This window comes from Dendrobates tinctorius, unplaced genomic scaffold (assembly GCF_039654945.1).
Source record: "Dendrobates tinctorius isolate UK_male_01 unplaced genomic scaffold, ASM3965494v1 ptg000380l, whole genome shotgun sequence".
Lineage (NCBI taxonomy): Eukaryota > Metazoa > Chordata > Amphibia > Anura > Dendrobatidae > Dendrobates > Dendrobates tinctorius.
The window spans coordinates 1,474,342-1,493,186 of record NW_027362046.1 but is presented as its reverse complement, the minus strand read 5'-3'; the positions used below and the strand labels follow the sequence as shown (position 1 = coordinate 1,493,186).

Below are 18,845 nucleotides of genomic sequence, written 5' to 3'. Positions count from 1 at the left end.
ATCGGGGACAGCGATGATAATGTGTGCAAACTGTAATGCGCTGCGGAATATGTTGGCGCTATATAAATAAAAAGATTATTATTATTATTATACAGACTGCATATAAAACGTTCCAGGCTTGACATGTTTATCCGCTGTCAGGTTTCGTCCTGAGGAAGACGTCCCGCGTGACTGTGAAACGCGTTGACTTTGAAAACCTATTTGAATAAACGTTTTTGAGGAAAATCTCCATCTCCGATCATCTTCATCAGCAGCGCAGGTACAGACACATTATACCCGGATCAGCTCTTCTGCTCGGTCTTTGGCCCCGGGTCCTGCAGCAGCTGATTTATGCATTGAGCATGGTGTAAAGGCACCGCTCCATCAGGTGAGTGTAATACTCCCCTACTCTCATTACATCTGGTTATCAGGTAAGACCCTATTTTTTGCTTGTTTGTTCCTCAGTATCTCGACTACAAGAAATCTCTGTAACACTTTCAGGTTACTTGGATAAAACCAATGAAGGGACTGCTGGGACCGTAACGGGGTCCATCTGAGACCCCAATGCAGAAGCCACATGTCCTGAGAACTGGACCTGCTGGACCACAAATTGTCATTTCTCCAGGTTACCAAATACATAGTTGTCACATAGAACCTGGAGACCCTGTCTGACATGCTCAGCATGCTCCTCCAGAGGACGGGAGTAACTCAATATATCATCCAGGAAAATTACCACAAATCTACCAATCAGTGAGAAAAATATAATTACTGACATTGTCACAGACTGCCGGAGCATTGGTTACCCCGAATGGCGGCATCAGGTTGGGTTTTCTTACCACGAATATTGGATTTATGTTGGGGCCCCCTGTCCCTGACAGCCGGTGTCGTTTCCCCTACAGAGGCTAATCCACAAGGGCACTGAGGAGCGAGACTCGGGCGAGTTTCTCCCAAGTGTGACCCCGACCTCAGCCGGACTCTGGAAGGGGGGAAATAACCGAGATTTGGGCATTTTAGCTCCTGGTGTGGAGTCGATAGCACAATCATATGCCGCCATATAGTAGACAGCCGGTAACTGGTGATAATTCCCTCCTGTGTGGGGTCTATTTCCCTCCAGAGAAATCACACGTTACATTCCACACATAACACTGTGTAGAGAAGGCGGCGCGGGGTAATTGTGCTAGTAGTGAGGGGCGAATAATGGCGGGAATGTCACTGACTGAGGAGAAGGCTCCATGGAGCGTCTTCACTCCGGATATCATGTGACCTCTGACTCCTCCCCTCCTGTGACCTCATCACAGGTCCTGTGCACAGAGCAGCCATATATGTGGAGTGCGGCTCTGCAGGTTAGTGATGGGCAGTCCGGCTCTTCTGGCTCCTTTCCCCACTTTTCTCCCTCCTGTCCCTTCACTACAAAGCCTGGGCCTCATTATACAGCTGTACAGGGGTCTAGTGAAGGCTTTTTAGCCCTTTCCTCAGAGTGTAGCTCCTGGGCACAGGCCCTCACTCCTGTCCCTTCACTATAAAGCCTGGGCCTCATTATACAGCTGTACAGGGGTCTAGTGAAGGCTTTTTAGCCCTTTCCTCAGACTGTAGCTCCTGGGAACAGGCCCTCACTCCTGTCCCTTCACTATAAAGCCTGGGCCTCATTATACAGCTGTACAGGGGTCTAGTGAAGGCTTTTTAGCCCTTTCCTCAGACTGTAGCTCCTGGGCACAGGCCCTCACTCCTGTCCCTTCACTATAAAGCCTGGGCCTCATTATACAGCTGTACAGGGGTCTAGTGAAGGCTTTTTAGCTCTTTCCTCAGACTGTAGCTCCTGGGAACAGGCCCTCCCTCCTGTCCCTTCACTATAAAGCCTGGGCCTCATTATACAGCTGTACAGGGGTCTAGTGAAGGCTTTTTAGCTCTTTCCTCAGTCTGTAGCTCCTGGGAACAGGCCCTCACTCCTGTCCCTTCACTATAAAGCCTGGGCCTCATTATACAGCTGTACAGGGGTCTAGTGAAGGCTTTTTAGCCCTTTTCTCAGACTGTAGATCCTGGGAACAGGCCCTCACTCCTGTCCCTTCACTATAAAGCCTGGGCCTCATTATACAGCTGTACAGGGGTCTAGTGAAGGCTTTTTAGCCCTTTTCTCAGACTGTAGATCCTGGGAACAGGCCCTCACTCCTGTCCCTTCACTATAAAGCCTGGGCCTCATTATACAGCTGTACAGGGGTGTAGTGAAGGCTTTTTAGCCCTTTTCTCAGACTGTAGCTCCTGGGAACAGGCCCTCACTCCTGTCCCTTCACTATAAAGCCTGGGCCTCATTATACAGCTGTACAGGGGTCTAGTGAAGGCTTTTTAGCCCTTTTCTCAGACTGTAGATCATGGGAACAGGCCCTCACTCCTGTCCCTTCACTATAAAGCCTGGGCCTCATTATACAGCTGTACAGGGGTCTAGTGAAGGCTTTTTAGCCCTTTCCTCAGACTGTAGCTCCTGGGAACAGGCCCTCACTCCTGTCCCTTCACTATAAAGCCTGGGCCTCATTATACAGCTGTACAGGGGTGTAGTGAAGGCTTTTTAGCCCTTTCCTCAGACTGTAGCTCCTGGGAACAGGCCCTCACTCCTGTCCCTTCACTATAAAGCCTGGGCCTCATTATACAGCTGTACAGGGGTCTAGTGAAGGCTTTTTAGCCCTTTCTTCAGACTGTAGCTCCTGGTCACCATGTGATCTCACCATGACCCTAACAAGCCAATTAAGGTGTGAAATCTTGGTCAAAATTATCTCAATACACAAATCTCCAAGGGTGCCCAAAGTTTCGTGGGTCTCCCTCCCAGGGCTGTGGGGTACTCGGTACCGGGCCAGTAACTCAGAAGGGAAGGTGTTACAGCAGCAGTGACCCAGTCCGTGGCCCTGGTCGCCCAATGTAAAAAGGGGATTGAATGGTGGAATGTAGTTGATTAGATGAATAGTTCGTGACGCCACCTGTGGTGTTCGGCAATAGAGATGTACGCAGATGCTGCAGACAGATCCTCTGGGACTGATGGTGTGGTGCAGCAATGATGTTATAGCCCTCCACAGGCAGGGCTGTAGTCCCAGGGCAGAGTAGGTGCAGTGACACGTAGATGGTGTAGTGTCTGGCGCAAGGGATGTGGCAGTACTGGGCAGGTTACCGCAGGAATGAGTGGAGGACACCAGGGCATGTAGTTCCAAAGCTTTACTCACAGTCTGTTGTACAAACAGGTGCCTGCCTCCGTGCCGTGTCCCCCGGGTCAGAGACTCAGTCAACCTCCAGGCCAGATGGAATACTCCTTTCCAACACTCCGCCAACATGTGCCTTTCTGAACGTCTCCTCTTATAGCGCCTTTAAATGAAGTACTCCTAGTACTGAGTTACACTGGAGTTCCTCCTGTCCGATGTTCTTATGAACTCTACTTGTACGGCAGACAGCTGTAGCCTGCTTCGGGGACTCCTTGCTACTAAGTCCCGGCTCACTATCCAGTTGCTGTTGTGCCCCCAAGTCTTGTGTGGGAATAAAGTGGTCACTACTTCTATTCCTCTCGTGTCTGCTGCAGGACCATTAGTATTCATACAACCTCGGGGACCGGGCCCCGGCCTTGCGCTTAGAAGGGTTCTCTTCTAACCCACGTCCTCTGTGGCGACTGAGCCTCATGGGCGCCACATACCCCCCGTTAAACACAGCACATCCACGGGCTGCAAGGTAAACACAGTTACCAATACAGTTAGGCTATGTACCCACGTAGCGATTTTTAAGCGTTTTTGCCGTGATTTTCGGCGTGAAAACGCTGCAAAAACGTTTAAAAATCATGTACAGAACGCCCCCCATGCATTCCTATGGCATTCCGCACATGCTGTGCTAATGCTGCGCTTTTTTCCACGGCGGAATCGCATCGCGGAAAAAATCGCAGCATGCTGATTCTTTTGTGCGGAATCGCAAAGAATTGCCGCGATTCCGCACCCATAGGAATGCATGAGAATCGCTTACTTCCCGCATGTGGCTATGCCCACCATGCGGGAAGTTAAGCGCCTCATGTGCGTTTGGTACCCACGGTGTGGAGGAGAGGAGACTGTCCTCCAGGCCCTGGGTACCATACCCCTGTAAAAAAAAGAATAAAAAATAGGGGTATATTTACCTTCCGGTGTCCCGCGCTGCCATCCCGGGCCTCAGCGTTCCCAGTAATGCCTTGCGGCAAAGCCCTGTAATGACGTAGTCTCGCGTGACTCTAGCAGTCTCGCGAGATTGCTATAGCAACGCGAGACTACGTCATCACAGGTCTCGCAAGGCATTACTGGGAACGCTATGGCCCGGGAATGCAGCGCGGGACGCCGGAAGGTAAATATACCGCAATTTTTTTACTTTTTTTTAGCATTTTAACATCCTATCTTTTACTATTGATGCCGCATAGGCGGCCTCAATAGTAAAAACCTGGTCACACTTGTCAAACACTATGTTTGACGAGTGTGACCAACCTGTCAATCACTTTCCAAGCGATGCTTCAAATCGCTTGGAAAGTGCTTGAATATCGCACGCGAAAATCGCGGCAAAATCGCGATCATAATCGTGGTAAAATCGCGGTGAAATCGTGCGGAAAAAAACGCGCAATTTCTGGGAAGGAGTCCGGGTTTTAGTGAGCGTTTTAAAACGCTACGTGGGTACATAGCCTAACATACAAAATTTTTATATTGCATAATAAACATGTCTTATACTAAACTTCCCAATGTGGGAGGCACTGTTTCTTGAACATTGCAAACAATTTAACTGTCTATCTATATTTAAAGTTATGCTACCTAATTTAAAGTGCTATGGAAGCAAATTCACTATCAGCTTGAGAAACACATTTTCTAGCATCACATTTCTTTTCTTTGTTATCTGTCACATTTTCTACTTTCTTAATGAGTGATAACCGTCAACACCTGGTTCGTCACCTGCATACTTTTATTCAATTCTCACATCTTTATTCAAATATTGTAAAACATTCTCTATATTTCTTTCTCAATTGAACCCTATAAAATCTGTCATTAATACTTTTACTACACATTATCACTTTCTAGTTTCTTGTTCAAAAGTACTAAGCATTATCCATAAGTGCAAAGAGTAGACATTGGTCCAGCCATCATGTCTTGAAATGTCCCTATAACGAGGTAGTCCTTGTTCCAAGGTGAGGTTCCTATGTAAAACCAAGATAAAGCACCTAAAGAGGTGCAACTATTTACAACTACAGTTCTGGATCATTCAGCGTCCATGATCTTCTCAGTTCAAGTAATAAAAGAACGCTGCCAATAAAACGGGGCAACAACAGGATCAACAAATAAGCATCATAATCAAAAATAGAAAAACTGGAAACTTGCTAATACCCTCCTGGGCAACAAAAGTTAGTTCAAATCAAGATTATTGCTAATGATCCCCTCCTGGGTTTCTGGAAGCTGGTTTCTTGGGCTGCTTCCAGGGGAGATGCTCTGGGTGTCCACCTCCTGGTGGGTTGATGATGCTGCCTGAGGTACAGCAGGGGTGGTGACTTGAGGCTGTGGGACAGGTGTTACCGTAGCCTGGCACATGGGGGTCGGTACAAACGCAGTCTTGGTGATCACTGTGGGTGGAGGAACAGCAGGCTTCTCCTGCCTGTAGGCCGCGATGAAATCCTCTGGGATGCGGTGTATATTTAGGGCGTACCATCCCCTTAGCCCCTCATGCCGGGTGAAAGTCACGTAATTCCCTTGGTTGCAGGTTTCGAGCAGGGTGCCCCTTTTTCAGATGGGACTCCACGTCTCTCCGATTGAAGAACAGATCGGAGATCCGTTTGGGGTCAGAGATAAAACCGAACCCCCGCTCATGGTTCACATTAAGAACCTGGCCCCATCCTGCCGAATCCCGGGACCCATAGTGACCAGCACAGGCTCTCTGCGGTCCAGATCAGGGCCCAACACAGCCAACCTCCGCTGTTCCCTCTCCCGCTGCTCGGCTGCCAGCTGGTGGATGGTTTCCTGACAGTAGTCCCTTGTCCCTTCTTCCTGTTCCCGGGACCGCCCTCTGCCCTCCGTGGACTGCGGCACCACTGCCAGGGGCTCAGATGGTTCCCCCGGGGGCTGGTATCCCGGTCCCAGACCAAATCTAGCACGACCTGGCCAGCCGCTGCGACCGCGGTACACCCTAAGGCCTTCCAAGGTGTAGGGACATCAGACGTACCTGGGGCCTCCTGGCGGTGCTCCGGTGCGGGTCCGGGTGGCAGCGGTGGTAGTTGTGGCTGCCTGGGTGGATATCGGAGATGGCGATGGGATGACTGGCGGCTCCCGGTCTGCGGGGTCTCTGGTGGGACCTGCGCGGCCGCGTCATTTCCAGGGGGGAGCTCCTCTTCCTCCGCTTCAGCTCCCAGGGTCTCATACAACTCCTCCAGCGGTGACGGCAGAGAGGGGACGATAGATGCTGCCGATGATATGGCAGCGGCCGCAGGCTCCACAGGGTCTGCCTGGAGAGGATCAGGTATAGCGACAGCGGGTACCGGTGACTGGGGTACCTCGGGTGTAGGCCCCTCCGGGGCGTGCTGCCAGTTCATCCTCCATAACGCCTCCTGCCTAAGCTGCAGATGGTGTGTTAGCCGGGTAATCTCCTCCTCCACCTGTCGGCAGTTCATCTCAGAAGTGGGGTCGGAGCCTTCAGCCATTGCGCCGATGAGATTTAGCTCGACCTCCTCGCGCTCCACAGGCCTCTTCCCTTCTCCTTCCAATATGGCATTCTGGCATTCTTCCACCTTCCTGGGCTCTTTTCCTGCCACTGTCTCCCGCCCTTCCTTCTGAATGCGGCGTCTTCTTCCAACTCCTCCATACCAGGCCAGTATATGAACCCCTCGGGGGGTGGGCCATGTTGCTGTCGCATAGAAGTTCAGACAGGGGAGGCCCAGGACAGTTTGTGGTCTTTTCTTAGGACCACCCATGTTGTCATGCCCTTCTTCACCGCGCCGGCGGCCATTTCTAGCTTTCATATTACAGTCTATTAAATTGGGTCTTCTGCACATTTTCAAAAGGTTTGAGTCTTAGGCACACAGAACCCGATGGCATCGGGTCTCGTCATCCAGTTCGTGACGCCAAGTTGGGTCGCCCTCCCAGGGCTGTGGGTTACTCGGTACCGGGCCGGTAACTCAGAGGGGAAGGTGTCACAGCAGCGGTGACCCGGTCCGTGGCCCTGGGCGCCCAATGTAAAAAGGGATTGAATGGTGGAATCTAGTTGATTAGATGAATAGTTTGTGACGCCACCTGTGGTGTTCGGCAATAGAGATGTAAGCCGACGCTGCAGACAGATCCTCTGGGACTGATGGTGTGGTGCAGCAATGATGTTATAGCCCTCCACAGGCAGGGCTGTAGTCCAAGGGCAGAGTAGGTGAAGTGACACGTAGATGGTGTAGTGTCTGGCGCAAGGGATGTGACAGTGCTGGGCAGGTTGGCGCAGGAATGAGTGGAGGACACCAGGGCATGTAGTTCCAAAACTTTACTCACAGTCTGTTGTACAAACAGGTGCCTGCCTCCGTGTCCTCCGGGTCAGAGACTCAGTCAACCTCCAGGCCAGATGGAATACTCCTTTCCAACACTCCGCCAACATGTGCCTTTCTGAACGTCTCCTCTTATAGCGCCTTTAAATGAAGTACTACTAGTACTGAGTTACACTGGAGTTCCACCTGTCCGATGTTCTTATGAACTCTACTTGTACGGCAGACAGCTGTAGCCTGCTTTGGGGACTCCTTGCTACTAAGTCCCGGCTTACTATCCAGTTGCTGTTGTGCCCCCAAGTCTTGTGTGGGAATAAAGTGGTCATTACTTCTATTCCTCCGGTGTCTGCTGCAGGACCATTAGTATCCTTACAACCTCGGGGACCGGGCCCCGGCCTTGCGCTTAGAACTTCTAGGAAGGGTTCTCTTCTAACCCACGTCCTCTGTTCTCTTTTACTCCTCACATTCCATACTAATCTTCCTTTCTATGGAGAATCAGGCTTTCAGTCTATGTTGCTCTCACTTCCTTTCCTGTGCCAGCAGACCCAGGTCACTGGGATCTGCTGCAGCACTTCCATCCATCTATCCCTCTCTACGGGGATCTTCTTCTCTCTGACTCTCTAACCAACTGACTTCTCAATCCTCAACTCTTCACGCTCTCTGTAATATAAACTAACTCCACCCACCTCCCAGCACATTTCGTGTTCCAAGCAGGGAGCCACCAATGGGTGCTTTGCTATACTCCAAGCAGGGAGCCGCCGAAGGTGCTTTGCTACACTACTTTGTGGTGTGGGGTGCAGGTGTTGGAGTGTGGTCAGGTGTCTCCACCTTATTTGGATGGTGGGGTACCACACCTCAGGAGGAGGTGCAGTACCTCTGTGGCGACTGAGCCTCAGGGGCGCCACATTTGCATCACCCCTTTTTTCTTTTTGCAATTATAAAATTGTAAAAAAGTCTATATATATATATATATTTTTTTTATTATTATTTTTGCCTAAAATACAAAGAACATGTGTCATCTTAGAGGTTCATCCCGCTGGTGCTCAATATTTAATAGGGTCTTACTATTAAACTTAATGAAAAGTTTGGTGAATTTCTTTGAGCTTTTATTACTAGAGATGAGCGAATATCGTCGGAGAAGTTGTTATTGGCTAATATCGCTAACCGAATAGCTGCATCGGGACCACGGATCCCTGGAGCGCTCCCGATAATCAGCTGCGTGTGTCGTTCTCCTTGCAGGTGCTGTGACTATCACACAGCGCGACACACGCAGCTGATTATCGGGAGCGCTCCAGCACCCTGAGTCCTGCACACACTGAGGCCCCTGATCATGTGACCCCTAACTCCTCCCCTCCTGTGACCTCATCACAGGTCCTGTGCACAGAGCAGTCATATATGTGGCGGACACTCCTGGATCTTCTGCTTTATGGGCCGGTTCCTCCTGTGAGTCCTATTAACCCTTTCGCTCCCTGTATTCTCCTTTCTGACCAGGACAATATCTGAATTCGGACAGTGTAACAGGGATTTAAGCAATGTGGAAGGAAAAAATGACAATTTTACTTTTTTTTACTCACAAAAATGTGACTTTAGCCCCAAAATTGGCAGCGTAACAGCGTAACATCCAGGAGATGTGGAGGGCGCCGTATGAGGGCAACAACCCAGCAGCAGGACCGCTACCTCCACCTTTGTGCAAGGAGGAACAGGAGGAGCACTGCCAGAGCCCTGCAAAATGATCTTCAGCAGGCCACAAATGTTCATGTGTCTGCACAAACGGTTAGAAACTGACTCCATGAGGATGGTCTGAGGGCCCGACGTCCACAAATGGGGGTTGTGCTCAAAGCCCAACACCGTACAGGACGCTTGGCATTTGCCACAGAACACCAGGATTGGCAAATTTGCCACTGGCGCCCTGTGCTCTTCACAGATGAAAGCAGGTTCACACTGAGCACATGTGACAGCCGTGACAGAGTCTGGAGACGCCGTGGAGAGCGATCTGCTGCCTTCAACATCCTTCCGCATGACCGGTTTGGCAGTGGGTCAGTAATGGTGTGGGGTGGCATTTCTTTGGAGGGCCACATGATGTTGGGCTGTGAGCACAACCCCCATGGAGACAAAATTGTGCCTTTACCTGTAGATAAATTCCCAGTGGGGTGCAATTTCCAAAATGCAATAACTTAAGTGGGGAATTTATCCCTGTCAGTCCCTGTTATCTTGGCTGACCCTGGTCCCCAAAGACTCCTGCCCTTACAAGAGCAGTCCACAGCTGACCCTTAATGTCTAGCCAGCCCTGGACTGACCCTGGGTGCCTCCCGAAGCGTTTCTTCAAAGGTATGATTCATCAGGGGAATGGCACCTATCGGGAGAAACCTTGGGCAGCATGTCCTTCCATATGAAGCAAGAGGCAGTGGTAGACGTCAGGGAAGAAAACTAAATACTGTAAAATAATAAATCTCCTCATATGTTTCCCTTATTATCTCCAGTAATTGTATTATTACACAGGATTCTTATGATGCTACATTGGATCATCTTCTTCTCGTTCAGGTCTCTACAATATTGGATCCTCTCAGTGAAGATCTTCTACAAAAGAGAATTTTCCTGATTTCCCCATCAAGGATGGATATGGACAGAGACAAGATGGTGGAGAGGATGTTACACCTCACCCTAGAGATCCTCTTCTGTCTCACTGGAGAGGTGAGAGATTCTGATGACGTCACATTACATCATTCTTATCTATGGGAATAACAGATGGACAGAACTGGAGAGGTGAGGACTCTGGAAATGTCTGTAGTGAGATTTATTAATGTATCTCTCCATAACCAGGATTACACAGTGGTGAAGAAGACCTCTAGTGATCGCTGTCAGGACCCTGTGTCTGAGGGATGGGGAAGACCCCTGAGCCCAATCACGGGGCCTTCACCTCACCCCCTGATCCATGAGGACATCAATGACCAGAAGATCCTAGACCTCATCTACAAGATGATTGAGCTGCTGACTGGAGAGGTGACACTGCTGGGAATGCTGGGACATTATACAGTAACGCTATGAAGGGATCGGGGGATGACGGTATCATTGTATGTGTCAGGTTCCTATAAGGTGTCAGGATGTCGCTGTCTATTTCTCCATGGAAGAGTGGGAGTATTTAGAAGGACACAGAGATCTGTACAAGAACGTCATAATGGAGGTTCCCCAGCCCCTCACATCACCAGGTAATAGACAGGACTAAATACACACGGCCTATAATTATCTGTATGTAGAGAATGAATTCAGTCCCTGTATGTGTTTCCTCCAGATCTATCCAGTAAGAGGATAACACCAGAGAGATGTCCCTGTCCTCTTCTTCCACAGGACTGTAACCAAGAAGATCCCAGTGCTCCTCAGGATCATCAGGTAGATGGAGAGAAGGTGTCAGGAGATCTCCCCTATGATGTGTAGATGGCTGTTAAGGTCTTGTGCTCAGTCTTGTTTTATCCACCAGTATTATATGTTTTATACTTGTGTAATGAGAACGGTGGAGATGGAAGGATTAGAGCTGATCATAGATGGGACTTCTCCATCTGTCTGTGACTTTTACAATATTTGTTTCAGGGTGAAGATCTGACCCATATTAATACTACAGAGACATATGTGAGGGGTGATGAGTGGTGTAAAGAGGAGATTCCCACATATGACTACCCAGGTGAGTAGTAACCACTAAATGCAGAGAAGTCACAGATTCCTCTCCGTCACCGGCTGTGGCTGCTTTATCGGTGGTGTAGTCCGGCCGTATTACCATGATCACCATTTTGCCTCTAGACCGCAACATTCTCCCCCACCCAAAACTGTTCAAATGACTTTGGGCATTGAAAGCTCTTTTCATTAGAACTTATGGCCAGGAGGATCCACCTACCCCCTGAGATTAGAAGACGCTGACCGTTACCTGCCCAGATCTGTAACTATAAAGCCAAATGACAGCGTACGTAGAATGTGCTGACAGGTTAGAAAATCAGTTGGAGAAAAATCTTATGCTGGGCCTGTAAGAGAAAGCGGAGGGTAATGAAGCTGTTGGCTTCCTAGATCCCTGAGATCTTATCGGATGACTCTTCTCTCCATTCTGTGCTGCTGAATGTCTCATGGTCCCTACAAGACCAGGTCCAGTCTTTCTGGCCAAACTTCCCTTTTATGATCGACACCAGTAAATGTGCAGTGAGGCCAAGTGTGAATTTCTGTACAATAACAGCAGAGTTTCCCTTTATCCTGACTTTTCAATTTGTGTTAAAACTACTGAATTTTTTGGACTATAAGACACAATGTTTTCCTTCAAAAATGTGGAGGAAAATGGAGGTTGCATCGTAGTCCGGATGTACCGGCTCTGGCTGTGGTGGGGGAACGGCATCGGCGGAGCAGCAGGTCACAGGAGGCTGAAGCCGGTGGCTGCGGCTAACTTCTGTTCCTGCTGGTAAAGAGAAATGAATATTCACTGCATTACACACCCATGGGCTTGGAGGGCAATGAATATTCATTTCTCTTTAATAATAGTATCTTGATATGATTAGCCTCCAACCCCGGTCCTGGTATGCAGGGCCCCATCCTTATAATTGGCCCACACCGCCATCCACATTCTGGTATGCATGGTCCCATCAGAAAACGTTAAAAAAGAAACCATCACACTTACCTATCCTTGCGCTCCCTCGCAGCGTCCTGCTCCGGTGCCAGCAACTGCTATATGCTTGTAAGCAGCACATGCCAGGGACGTCACGCACTGCTCACAAGCAGAGCACAGCTGCCAGGACTGTGCACACAAAGGGCAGTGAGTATTCTTTGCTCTTCAGTAGCGCGCAGTGTCAGCCACCGGCTTCCTGCTGCTACCGGCAGTGACGTGTGCCGCTACTTAAGAGAAATGAATATTCATGAATACTCACTGTTCTCAGAGCTGCTTACAAGCATAAAGCAGTTGCTGGCACCGGAGCAGGACGCTGCAAGGGAGCACCGGGTAGGTAAGTGTAATGGTTTGTTTTTTTAATGGATGGGGTCCTGCATACCAGGATAAGGATGGGGACCCAGTATACCAGGACAGGGATGAGGTGGCATGCATGCCAGGATAGGGATGAGGGATCCATGCATACCAGGGTAGGGATGAGGGATCCATGCATACCAGGATAGGGATGAGGGATCTATGTATACCAAGATAGGGATGAGGGATCCATGTATACCAGGGTAGGGATGAGGAATCCATGTATACCAGGATAGGGATGAGGGATCCATGCATACCAGGGTAGGGATGAGGGATCCATGTATACCAGGATAGGGATGAGGGATCCATGCATACCAGAATAGGGATAAGGTATCTATGTATACCAGGGTAGGGATGAGGGATCCATGCATACCAGGGTAGGAATGAGGGATCCATGCATACCAGGGTAGGGATGAGGGATCCATGCATACCAGGGTAGAGATGAGGGATCCATGTATACCAGGGTAGGGATGACGGATCCATGCATACCAGGGTAGGGATGAGGGATCCATGTATACCAGGGTAGGGATGAGGGATCCATGCATACCAGGATAGGGATGAGGTGCCATGTGTATCAGGATGAGGGTGAGGGATCCATGCATACCAGGGTAGGGATGAGGGATCTATGTATACCAAGATAGGGATGAGGGATCCATGCATACCAGGATAGGGATGAGGGATCTATGTATACCAAGATAGGGATGAGGGATCCATGTATACCAGGATAGGGATGAGGGATCCATGCATACCAGAATAGGGATGAGGTATCTATGTATACCAGGGTAGGGATGAGGGATCCATGCATACCAGGGTAGGAATGAGGGATCCATGCATACCAGGGTAGGGATGAGGGATCCATGCATACCAGGGTAGAGATGAGGGATCCATGTATACCAGGGTAGGGATGACGGATCCATGCATACTAGGGTAGGGATGAGGGATCCATGTATACCAGGGTAGGGATGAGGGATCCATGCATACCAGGATAGGGATGAGGTGCCATGTGTATCAGGATGAGGGTGAGGGATCCATGCATACCAGGGTAGGGATGAGGGGGCCATGTGTATCAGAATAGGGATGAGGGGACCATATATACCAGGATAGGGGATATTAAGTACAGAATTGACCACATTTTTTTGCTTCAGTTTTTTTCCCTAATTTTTTCCTCTAAAACCTAGGTGCATCTAATGGTCCAAAAAATATGGTAATTTTAAGGAGGATTGTGATAAACTACAGGACAAACATTATAATGATAATATTAAAATAATTGTTATTGAATAATAATAAATAAAAACTGAATTAATATGCAGCTGGATCAAACTGGAGCACGTATGGAAAATATATGAAAAATGTATTACAGTAAATAAAGCCACAATATTCACAATAGAATAGAAAAATCCTAATGCACACTGTCAGTATAAAAGCACATTGTTAATATAGAGTGAATCAAATATAAAAAAAATATATATGAAATCACAAAAACGGAAAGTGCTGCATTGTGCAAATGTGAAGAGTGTTATAACCAAAGTGCTCTAGTGCCAAAGGTGCTATACAGAAACCAGCGCCACAATCACTGTGTGATAAAGTGCTCATAGTGCAGACACATCATGGGGCATATAACTACAATGTGCCTGTAATAAGTATCCGGTACAAAGTGTCTTATAGACACCTCTCCATTACTAATCCATGGTCTTGATGTCACCTGACAATACAAGGGTGACATCAACCCCACAAATATGAACCCCATTTGCCATCACTACAGCGCTAGAATTCTAATAGATGTCCCTTTTCTGGGCAGCTGCGGGCTGCTATTTTTCGGCAGGGGGTCAATATCCATGGCCCCTTACAAGCCTGAGAATACCAGCCCCCAGTTATCAGCTTTAGCAAGGCTGGTTGTCAACAATGGGGGGACCCCACATGGTTTTTTAAATTATTTATTTAAATAATTTAAAAAAAACAGTGTGGGGACCCCTCTATTCTTGATAACCAGCCTTGCTGAAGCTGACAGCTGAGGATTGCAGCCCCCAGTTGTGATCTGGACCCATGGAAGCGTGTTTAACGCAAAACGGCAGTAGTCCTGTTTCTTGCCTGCATGCCTGCACTTATCCTGCCCTCACAAACCTTGTCCATGTTTGCTTTTCTGAAATAAAGGAGGTTTTTTATGATACGGTAAATGGAGTGTGCTGCTTTTTTCCTTATTTTTTGGTTTATAGAAACCTTGTTGCTTTTCAGCAGCCTTTGAGCCACTAATAGTGTGGGAACCTCTATTTTTCCATTGACAGATGATGGACCTGAGTGGGGACTTGGTTTTTGTGAGATGAGAATTGGTATTATTTTCACCTACATAACATTGATTGGTTTCTTTTTATTCGATATTTGGGAGGCAGAATGAACAAACAGTTGAACACCGCACACTACTGGTTCATCCAACAAGGTTTTCTATTAGACTGTGAACTGTCATTGTCTTGGTAAATAATTAAAGTTTTTTACATAGCTTGCCGTTTTTATGGACAGTTTAAGTAGAAATGTTCAAAAATATAAAACTCAAGGATATTTTATTAAAAAGTAATAGTTTATTATCTTAGCAGATGACTGTACCAGGAGATCAGAGGGACAGCTGACATCTTCAATTTTTAAATCAGATGATCTTGAGATCCTACAAGATACAATGGAAGTGACTCCAGATATAGCATCATCCATTCACAGCAAAGATCTGTCATCTGATCCTATGAAACAGGTCCCATCTTCTGATTCATTACCAACTATAAAAGAAAATCAACGTTACAAAAGAGGCATTAAAAAACAATCTGCTTCTAAAGCAAATCAGTCATTTTCATGTTCAGAATGTGGGAAATATTTTATACGGAAATCACATTTTGTTAACCACCAGAGAACTCACACAGGGGAGAAACCTTTTTCATGTTCGGAATGTGGGAAATATTTTGCACATAAATCAAATTTTGTTACCCATCAGAGAACTCACACAGGGGAGAAGCCGTTTTTCTGTTCAGAATGTGGGAAATATTTTGCACAGAAATCAAATTTTGTTTCCCACCAGAGAACTCACACAGGGGAGAAGCCTTTTTCCTGTTCAGAATGTGGGAAATGTTTTGCACATAAATCAGAATTGGTTATTCACCATAGAGCTCACACAGGGGAGAAGCCGTTTTTCTGTTCAGAATGTGGGAAATATTTTGCACAGAAATCAAATTTTGTTAAGCACCAGAGAACTCACACAGGGGAGAAGCCATTTTTCTGTTCAGAATGTGGGAAATATTTTGCACAGAAATCAAATTTTGTTACCCACCAGAGAACTCACACAGGGAAGAAGCCTTTTCCATGTTCAGAATGTGAGAAATATTTTAGCAATAAATCAGATTGTGTTAGGCACCAGAGAACTCACACAGGGGAGAAGCCTTTTTCATGTTTAGAATGTGGGAAATGTTTTGCACATAAATCAAAATTAGTTACCCACCATTGAACTCACACAGGGGAGAAGCCTTTTTCCTGTTCAGAATGTGGGAAATCTTTTGCACAAAAATCACAATTGGTTACCCACAAAAGAACTCACACAGGGGAGAAGCCTTTTTCATGTTCAGAATGTGGGAAATGTTTTAACAATCAATTACATTGTGTCAAGCACCAGAGAATCCACACAGGGGAGAATCTTTTTTCATGTTCAGAATGTGGGAAATGTTTTGCACATAAATCACATTTTGTTATGCACCAAAGAACTCACACAGGGGAGAAGCCTTTTTCATGTTCTGAATGTGGGAAATGTTTTAGCAAGAAATCAAATTGTGTTAAGCACCAGAGAACTTACACAGGAAAGAAGCTTTTTTCCTGTTAATATGGGAAATGTTTTACTTGGAAATCAACTGTTAATAAACATCAGAGATGTCACATAGGGGAGAAGCTTTTTTTATGTTCATAATGTTGGAATAGTTTTTACCAAAATTGAATCTTCATAAATGAGTTGTCTCTTGTCATTCCTCATGTTTGCTGACAAAAGGATAAAACTAAACTTTATTAATTCCAAATGTAAAACTATACCCATAATTCATCCCCTGAAGGTTAGTCAGAAAGTGACTAATAGAAAAAACATATACCACACATCTCAGTACATAGGGTGAGGTGAAGTTTACACACTCACTCTCATTTCTATGGGTTTCATCGTCCTCACTAAAGACGACTCATCAAGAGAATATTTAATACTGACCTATAGTCAAGTGAGACTAAACGAAAAAAAAACTAAAATCATGTATCATGTTATTCGAAACTGTCAGAAAACTAGCCCCATATTGGCAGATCCCAGACCTCAAACTATATACTTCGGAAGCTTATAAGCCACTCCAGTGTCAGGAATAGATAGTATGAATTTGAATTTACCAAATGGCTGCAATGAAACAAAGAGTGAAAAATATAAAGGGGTCTGAATACTTTCCATACCCGCTGTATCAGTAAAAATAACTCCTCTTTATTAGGTAAAGAATAAAAAAATTGCGCCATTTTCCGATACTCGGTGTGTCTCCATTTTTCATGATCTCGAGTTGGGTGAAGGTTTATTTTTTGTGTGCCGAGCTGACGTTATTAATGGAGACCATTTTGGTGCAGATACGATCTTTTGATCACCCTTTATTCCATTTTAATGCAATGTTGTGGCAACCAAAAAAAGGAATTTTGGCATTTTGACATTTTTTCTCGTTACACCATTTAGCGATCGGCTTAATTCTTTTTTATATTGATAGATTGGGCGATTCTGAACGCCGCTATAACAAATATGTGTATGTTTGATTTTTTTTATTGTTTTATTTTGAAAAGGGGGTGATTTGAACTTTTATTTTTTTTATATTTTTAGAAACATTTTTTTTACTTTTGGCATTGTGAAGACATACAGCATTGTATCTTAATTTACCAGATGACTATTTTTTGCAAACGAATAATAATAGAATGTTATCTGTATGTTGGCTTTAAATTTAAGTGTTTATTTTTAGTTGGTCAAAAAAACAGACTTGTTTGTGTAAGCCGGTAATATTGACTTTTATTGTGCGCTTATCCTTGATCACTGGTGATGATTGCTGATATGCTAATTATGCATTGTGTTATGGAGTCAGTTTGTTGACTTCTAAAGCAGAGAGGGAAAAACTATGCAAATAGTTTAAATAATCAAGTAATGCTATAATAATCTCACCTCCATTCTTACCCTTTATGTAAATACTGAATGAGGGACACTTTTTAAGTCTAAAAATAGGTTACATGCCTCTGTATAAAGAGACTGAGAGAGAAACAGCCAGAGAGATTCTGCCAAGACATCTATACATCCAAAGGACAAGAGACAGGACAGCAGCCACAACATCATCACAAGGGACACGGATCTATCATTCTATAGGAAACATCCTAGGGGTTTTCAGCCTCGGTTGGAAAAATACAGATCTGCTCCATTGACCATCACTGAACCATGGATACGTTTGGAAAAGCCAGATTGTGATCTTTGGATAAACTGGCCTTGTACCTTGTATGGACTCAATGGACTGTCACCTTCCTACACTTGTTGTTACCTCCTCTGTGTGCATGCCACAGGTGGGTAGTCGACCCTGGAAGATGAAGTCAGGTTGTGATCCTCTGATCAACTGGCCTTGTGTGGACTGTGATCTTCCTACACTTGTCGTTAGCTCCTCTCTGTGTGTGTGCCACAGGTAGTGATCCTGGAAGATCTGAAGTCACAGCAGCTATTATCCTGGCGGGTCAGTGGAAGGGTGAGACTCTGTAATGTGCCCCATCTTGGGTATTTTTCTGGGACTGTTGTATTTGTTAGCATACAAAGAGATGAACTGCACCACAGGGAAATCACGGCCGCCACATGTGCTCGGTGCGATACTGCTCAGTGAGCCATGATGAGCTCATGTAACCGGACACTTCGGGTGCACATCAAGTAAAGAAAGTGAGGATCTGTAGAGAAAACGGCCGCCGTCACTCGCATACTCCATCTCCCATTCTCCCTGAGGACACGCTGTGAACTGCTTGATCAATAAAGAACAGACTTTTTACACTGGTGAGTGCCACCTCATTTTTTTTGTGTTCTATGTGTTATCTGCCTGTTCTGTGGTACAATAAAGCATGGCCACACTGTTTTACCCTCACCCTGTGTTGTCTGAGTAGCGTTTTGTCCATCTTAAAAGGAGAGCTGGAGTTCGGCAGGTGGCGGTTTTGCCTAGCGGGCGGCGCTCACAGCATTCCGGCAGTGACAAGCATAGAGGTCTGCTGAAGACCTCTAGTTGTCATGCCAACCCATCCGTGACCCATGATCATGCGATGAGGTCACCGATGGGCGGGATTTCTGGCATCCTTGCTGGAAGTGAGCATTAAATGCCGCTGTTAGGGTCAAATGGCAGCTGT

At 46.6% G+C, this 18,845-nt stretch overlaps 1 pseudogene; it reads left to right on the top strand.

Annotated features, from left to right (window-relative positions):
- Positions 1 to 9,836: 9,836 nt before the first annotated feature.
- Positions 9,837 to 18,580, top strand: LOC141075917 (uncharacterized; annotated as a pseudogene).
- The last annotated feature ends 265 nt before the right edge of the window (positions 18,581 to 18,845 follow it).